We start from the raw sequence: 6,000 nt of genomic DNA, 5'->3' as shown, positions 1-6,000 counted from the left end.
GCTTATAACAATTAGTATGTCACTCTTCAGATGGGATACCTGAAAGCAACAGAAGGACTTAAGAAGTAATGTACTGTTCTTTATATAAAGATGAGGAGGAAATAATGTGTTTATAAGCTTCTTTCATTATTTTCCTTTTTTTCACTCTGTATTAGCACAGTGCTTTGAGAAGTTTCCTCCCTTGTTTAATCTGATTGTTGGCTTACATCACAATGCTGCAGCTTGAGCTAAGCCAAAGCAACCTAAACTCCAATGAATCTGCAGTATCTCATGTACTAGTACCCACATTTTTTTCACGGGTTTCATAATTAGCTAACTACATAAGAATGTTGTTTTTACTTGTTGGTGAATCTATAGTTCATATATTCTGAAGACAAAAATGAGGAAAGAAAAATGTCTTCGCAGCACCTATCAAAATATGATTTTTCTTCTAATATGATGTGACAATTGTTGTTATATTTTGGACAGGGATATTAGGAACCAAAGATTAAAATCCTTCTTGTACTTAGGAAACACACCTTGTTTGGGATCCTTCCTAACTATGTTGTCTCATTCTGTTCTGTTCAGTAAAAATATACATATATAAAGTTCTTTCCCTCTTTGAGTGTTTCACTGACACACACACACATACATAAATTAGTATAAAAAGAGGGGGCGGTGCGGGTTACACAACTTCTTTTAGTTTGATGTGATGTGGGTAGCGAGGACCCAAAAGCTAGAAGGAGAAGCGTCTCTACCATTGAGTGGAGGAAAGGGTAGACTTAGATGCACTAGATGCAGGAATTTTCAGGTTACCTGTGTTGAACCAGCTGCCATGAACAGAGTGATTTCTGGCATCTTGTAAGAAACCTACTGGTGGCTGGTACATGGAGCCATAACCTCCATATCAAAAAGAGAGAAACTTTGTCTGTTTGGAGTCCATTTAAATGTGATTATTGAAAAGGGTGCTTTACTTTAGCAGGGATTGTGACCCAGGATGAATAGAGTCCTGAACTATTAATTTAAGTCTTGACCACAGGAAAGATTTTTTTTCATTATTTTGACTAGTCTAAGAAAAGGTGGGTACAATCCTTATTTTGAATTTCAGCGTGTTGGGATACCCATCTCAAAACCAGACCCAGCAACTTACGCATGGTAAGGGATGCACAAGAGAGGCAGGTATCAGAAGACTTGCCTTGCAATTGACCTCTGTGAGACTTCATCCACAGCCTCCCATAGGGGTCTGAGTGAATACTAGACCCCCTACAGGTCAGAGAATTCTGCCAGCTTGCATCAAGTTTACATTAAAACAAGAAAGGAAAAATAATTCTCAAACCTTTCAAATGGAGAAACATTTTTTGAATTAAGATTTATTACTTGGTTTCATAATCTGTTGCTTGACAGCAGCTGGCTATACAAAGTGTGCAGTCTATTGGATTAGTTTATATAACAGATGGTTCTGTTTTCAAATTTACTCCAAATGTTCAAATGCTTTAGTAAATTAATATTTCCCATCTGATAATACCCCATGGGCTCAGCTTTAGTCTTTGGTCTTTCAACAAAAAAAAGAGTTAATAAAGACCACTGGGAATCATTGACATTTGATTTGAAAATGACAGCCTGGGGTGTGACAGGACTAGGGTAAAATGCATAAGCAATGGCAATAAGAGTATTGTACTAAGGTTTAAGCTAAAATCACAATGTATGCAGTGTTGCAGTTCACTTCTCAATATAATTTTATGGGAAAATTTCAAAACCTGCTTCATGTGTTAGACAGGTGTGTATGTTTCTTGCTCTATCCAGAAGTTCCACTTGTGTAAAAACCAGTCTTGGAAGTGCATAAAGAAATCAAGACCAAGGCAATAAATTCATTAAGCCACAGGAAAGCTCTGTAAAATGGCTGAGATTATCAGTGTAGTACAACACCCTATTGCAGTGTATTAATTGTAATAAATGGGTCATCTGAGCAACCTGATCTAGTTAAAAGCTGTCCCTGCTCACTTCAAGGGGGTTGGGCTAGATGACCTCTAAAGGTCCCTTGCAACCCAAAGCATTCTATGATTCTACGATTCTATGATCTTATGTGTTTTTGAACCACTGGAAGAAAAAAAAAAAAAAACCAAAATCCAAGACAGCTTCTAAAGACCTGCAGGCAGTACACTGTGTTGTCTGCTTCTTACTCAGAAGACTTACAAAGGTGTGCTATATCTTCATGTTAACCTTATATCAACCTTCAACAATTTTCTTTCTTTCTCTTAACTGACATCTAAAAAAACCCCTTACTAAAGGTTATTAAGAAAATAGGAACTGCAAACAGTGAAGGTGCTGTTTGAACATAAATTTGCTCTCTGTACATACATGTGATATGATACCAGTTTCAAATACATAGCACTTTTAATTAGACAGCCACATGCCACTTTTCCTACAGAACTCCAACCTCATTAATGGCTATGACAAATGGTGCTCATTGAAGATTGGTCTTTATTCAGTAGTTCTTCACAGTCTCATTTTTCAATATATGACCCTATACATTATTTATCATGTACCATCCAAACCCTGTCCTGAATATAGAACTTTTACTGTGTACAGAAATATTTCTACTGGGCTCTTGCATTTGTGTGAATAGATTAGTTTGAAAAGATTATGTGACCTTAGGTGGGGTTCCAGAACCCTGGAGCTATGTGACCAGACTCCTTATGTGATGTAAAGGGAGAGTAAAGATATTTCAGAGGGCTATGAAGATTAGCTATCAAGTGGAGTAGGCTGCTATCCAGAGATCACACATAGAGGATTATTGAAAACAAAAGTGCAGTTTAAGTCTTTCCGCTGTGGAAACTTAAGAAACTTACCCAAGGGTACAGGAAGGCACATCCTTGCACTTTGGACAAAAGCCCTATCCCTCACCCTTGGTGAAGTTTCTAAGTTCTTGCTTTTAGTAAGGAACAGGGAACACTGTTATTTCCAAATTTGCCTAGAGGAGGAGGCAGCAAAGGAGTTGATGGTACTGTTGCAGTGATGTTGGTGATGCAATAGTTTACTAGTTAAGCATTCACTTGACATGTTAGAAATCCAGGTTTAGTTAACTTCCACCTCTGTATAACAGAGGAATCAAATGTGTACTCAACAGCCATTCCACTGTGCAAAAAAACATTCAAGTTTTACTTGATCAGACAAGAAAGAGGACAAGGTGAACTGTAATTCCTTAATTTAATGGCTAGAACATGCAGTTGAGAATGAGGGAGGAAATGAGTGAGCAGCTGCTGCTTAAGATAGGGAATATCTATTTTGCTTTTTTCCTGATAAGGAATCCTTTAAAAATATGAAAAGCCTACAGTGGAGTGCAGGGCTTTCTAATCCAGCCCTGCTGTTGTCTGGAGCCTAACAACTTGTCCAGAAACTTCATATGCATCATCCTTTCATGCTGTGGCACAGTTTCAAAAGGAACCAGTGTTTCTACCCTCCCTTCCTTGCATTCCCCAAAAGTCTATTGTGTGGAAGCTCTGAGTATGACTCACCTCAGAAGAAGGGGGAAATTGAGTCTGTACCTCCTACGTCCCTGAAAAATGACATACTGACTAGACTATTACCTAACAGGAGGCACCACCTTCTTGGCCAGTTAGGTTTGAACAAAAATCAGTGGGAGTAATCCTTTTAATAGACATCAGTGGGAGTTTCTAGATTCAAATCAGACTGAGGAAAGCATGTATATTGAAATAAGCCCTATTTACAGTGACATAACTCTCCGTGAATACGCAGAAGCAGAATTTTAAATACTTGTTACACTGTGAGGTAATTGAAACTCTTACAAAGATTAGGTGTTTCCACGACTGGGTGGAAACAGAAATGGGTGTTAGAGGATCCAGAATTAGAAGCAGGCACTGGCTTAAATTTACATTAAGACCTACTGTCATTATTTTAGTCCTTTCAGTCTGTCCATAGGACTTTAAAAATATTAATGATTTCATTTTAGTGACAGTCCTGTCCAGTAGAGACTATTATCGTCACAGAACTATGACAGACTATAGCTAAAACAGTGAAAGAACATAAGGTGGTCAGTCTGACATAGATGAGTTGGCATTATAAGAACAGTCTAAGTGAGTAGAGCTCATCTTGAGACCTCTTTGGTCTCACTGACCTCAGTTACAGCAGTAAGAGCTCAGCACACTTGCCATGTGGTTTCATACTACACAACAAACAAAAAGCAACTACCTTGTCCACTTCAGAAAATTTCAGATTATTTGACTTTCCCAGCAGCACCTGAGAGTTGCAACAGGAGCTGAGGCAGAATCCATTTACGCAGGGAAGCTTTAACTTCTCTAGCCTTGAGTGCATGCCTCTGCCTCCTGCATGTTCCAGTCTCAATGTTATGCTTTATGGCAAGACTGGTAGCTCTCCTCATTCACCAGACAGCCTTGAGCACCATGCACTAAATAAGGCCTGGCTTCACTTGGAAGAACCGTATCGTCGTGGGCTTTGACTGTATCCATATACATATGCACAAGAGAGGCACATCACAACTTCATAAAGCAACTTACATTGTGGTAACAACAGAGGAACAAAAATTAGACTAAAAAATCACTGAACTTTCAATCCTGTGAAATATTGTGGATCCTCACGTGCGTCATCAGTGGGTCTGGGTTCTTGAAATGTGTAACACAGCTGTTTAGCACTTGAGCTAACAAAGTAATATGTAGTAGCAAAAGGCTTTTATCTTCCACTAGGGGGGAATGGATACACATGCTTTGCTGGTGAGTTTAACAATTCTTTGTTAGCTCATGAAGAAATTATGAGGCTTGGGGGTAGTAGGTTAACTGGTGTCCTAAGACAAAGATTAAGGAAGTCATAGTCTACAAATAGAAACATACCCCAAGAATGACGCCTAGTTTCTTTTTATCTGTCTCTGAATTTCTGAGAGCTTTGGGATATGCTCAGGTCAAACTTTTTTCTGCAACTAAGACGGGAAAAAAATTGAAAAAGTAGGAGTTTAAGAAAAACACCAAGTATTACAAGATGCAGCGTAAAAGTGTCTGAGTAGGTGAAATTTAGTAACATATTTGGTGTCTGAAAGCAGGATCATCAGTTCGAAAGTGCTGAGCATCCTCCACTGTAGATATCAGTTCCTGTGCTAAATACAATGGCTCAAAGCCTCCTGGTGCTGCCCTTACTCCCATTGACTACAGTCAACAGCAGCTTACCTGACAAACTGTCCCAGTGGTTTCTACTTTAAATTACTGTGAAGCAAAGGCGACAGGACCTGACATTTATTAAAAAAACCTCTCCAAAATCACTAATGATGTGAAGATCCCAGTTCTGGGATCTTTGATTGCCAAAGTTGGGAGGGCTTTTGAGTTTGAGTCTCAGCCAGGCCCTCAGTCCTGCAATGGGCTGAGGGCCTTCAGCTCCCTAACAGCCTTGGCTATGGATGCTCTTCCGACTGTGTCACCTCGGGCCTCAATTACGGCTCTCAATTTGTATGTTCTCTACCCCTGTTCATTCTTCTATTAATGCCAGCTCTCCTCCCTTTCCCTCCCTCATGGCAATGAATTTTCATTCACTGTGGGCCTCTCCAGTTCCCACTGAAGTCAACGCGTGCTTTGCATTGACTTCTGTGGGAACAAGATCTGGCCTTTCCTATTCTTTCTCTTCACCCGCCCACAGCTGTCATCTATCTATTCTTATGCTGCTTCTCTAGGTTTTTTTAATTCTCTGTCCAGTATTATAAACTTTTTTTTTTTTTTCTTTTTAGTATTTCTCTGGCCTCTTTATGCACTGTAATCTGAACCTTTTTGGTATTTAACTTCCCTAATGTTTCACACACCCATTCCCTTGTCCCTCTTTCATTTTGCTTCTTTTCCAGCTTTTGGCTTTCCTATTTTAACCTCTCTGACTGAAATAGGAAACAGAAAAATAAACGAAAGTACTAAGAACTTCATACAGTAGCTGGGTGAGGTGATGGTTTGGATTCATCAAAGGGTATTCGTTTTTCAAATTTTAATAGCCTAGATAGGAATCTTGTTCATT

Source organism: Pelecanus crispus, chromosome 1 (genome assembly GCF_030463565.1).
Source record: "Pelecanus crispus isolate bPelCri1 chromosome 1, bPelCri1.pri, whole genome shotgun sequence".
In the NCBI taxonomy this organism is placed as follows: domain Eukaryota; kingdom Metazoa; phylum Chordata; class Aves; order Pelecaniformes; family Pelecanidae; genus Pelecanus; species Pelecanus crispus.
Note: the sequence above shows the minus strand (reverse complement) of the source record.